Source organism: Lucilia cuprina, chromosome 4 (genome assembly GCF_022045245.1).
Source record: "Lucilia cuprina isolate Lc7/37 chromosome 4, ASM2204524v1, whole genome shotgun sequence".
Classification (NCBI taxonomy): Eukaryota; Metazoa; Arthropoda; class Insecta; order Diptera; family Calliphoridae; genus Lucilia; species Lucilia cuprina.
The window spans coordinates 89,312,072-89,314,379 of NC_060952.1; positions in this window are offsets into that span (position 1 = coordinate 89,312,072).

Here is a 2,308-nt window from a genome sequence, read left to right on the forward strand (position 1 = left end):
AACAGAACTAGAACAGAACTAGAACAGAACTAGAACAGAACTAGAACAGAACTAGAACAGAACTAGAACAGAACTAGAACAGAACTAGAACAGAACTAGAACAGAAGCTGATGATCATATCAGTGTAGTTTTCGAATATGTTTAATAGTGAATATGTTGCAAGCTTCAGTGGTGAGGCTTACTAAATGTTAAAAATTTTACCACTTAAACAAACAGAAATGAAAATAACAAATTATTTCTTTATGTCTACGACTAAATTAAATGTTCAAAGAATTTCAAAATTATATGCAAATTCTATAACAAACAAATTATTTTTTATTTGCAATTTAAAATAAAGAAATGTTTCTTTTTCGAAAAGAAAAAAACTTTTTCAAGTGTTTTTCTTTTTCTGTATGTAGTTTATTTAGTTTATGTTTGTTTTCTTATTAAACTTTCTTAACAAATTTATTTTTATATTTTTGTTTTTCTTTAAAATGTTGGTCAAAATGTTTTTTCTTTCCTTTTTTTTATTTTTGCGTTTCATCTTAATCTTAAGACACAAATCTTAATAGACTACTGACAGAACGATGACGCCACTTACGAAACATTGAGGATGTATGAAAATAAATTACAAATAAATTAGACATAAAATAAGAAAGTCAAGAAAAGGAAAAAATAAAGAAAAACATATATTATAAGAAAATAATTGTCGTATATGAAGACAAAAAGATAAATAAGAGAAAAAGTAAATTATTACTATGACAAGAATTTGGGCATGAAATATTATTATAGAAGAAAAATAAAGTTAAATGTTACGATTCCAAATAAGAATAGTAAAATACTTCCTGTTGTCAGGATATTCTTAGCTGGAACTTAATATACAGTTAATCTTTTAACCCCATATTCATAATAAAATTGTTGATTTATAAAAGTTTTATAGAACAAAATTTTAATAAAATTTTTAAAATCTTTATAATCTAACGAAATTATAAAAAAATATATATATTTTAATTAACAAAACTATCATATGTTTTTTTATTACAGATATTTGTATTCAAATTTCATAGATTGTTGCAGATTTCTTAATGACTTAGTAAGTAACTATTATCTTTATAAAAACAATAAAATCTTTTATAACAAAATTTTTAATATATACAATTTAAAGTGCATATAGTTTTTTATTTCTGCAGAAAACTTTAAAAATCTTACACTTGTTTTTAGTAATTAAAGTTTAATAAATTAAAAGGAAAAAAAAACTGACGTATGCAAGAACTTGGTTCTCAAAATAAATTTTAATTTGTTTATTTAAGAAAATTTGAGCTCAAATAAATTGTTACTTGCAATTTTAATTTTATTTTATAAAAAAATTGACTCAAAATCTTAATGTTTATTTGCAAAGTTATTTAAACAACACTAACACAAAGAAAACAATTTTCGTACAAAAGTAACATAGGCTGGTGCTTATTTTAGGTTAAATATTTCTTAAAATATTTTTTATGTAATACTTATTACAATTTTAGCACAGACTGCTCCCTAATGTTGACGTCCATATGTGTTGCAATTTACATAAACAACTTTTCATTTAATATTACACACACACACACATACTTTAAAAGTAAAACATTTTTTGTTGGGTAAATAAGTTTGAAATGCAAAGAAAATGAAGAAGCAGAAATAAGAAATTGTAGAGGTATGTGTATAGAATTTCACAGGTAATCAGAGAAAAAGTTTACTGTTTGTTTTAGTTTAGTTTTTTCTTTTTATTTCTGCAAAAACTTGAAAAGTTTTTCTTTTCTCCCAAGAAATACATTTATAATTTTTGGTGTTGTTGGTTAGGAAATGTGTTTGTAACATATTGAAAGAATATTGTGTTATAATGTTGTCATAAAAATTTATACCTAATATATTTGTAAATAACTATCGTTAATTTGTTTAAATTATATCTAGTTTTTCTTTATAATGTTTAGTTATCATGAAGATTGTTTAATGTACAATGTACCGCCATTAGATAGATATTCAGTTTTGCATAAATTCAAATAAATTTTCAAAAACCCAAAAATAAAATATAATAAAAAATCTTATAAAATATTGTAATATTTTTATTGTAATATTTTAAACTTAAGGTATATCTGAACTAGAACTAGAACTGAATTAGAACTGAACTAGCACTGAACTAGAAGTGAACTAGAACTGAACGAGAACTGAACTAGAACTGAACTAAAACTGAACTAGAACTGAACTAGAACTGAAGTAGAACTGAACTAGAACTGAACTAGAACAGAACTAGAACTGAACTAGAACTGAACTAGAACTGAACTAGAACTGAACT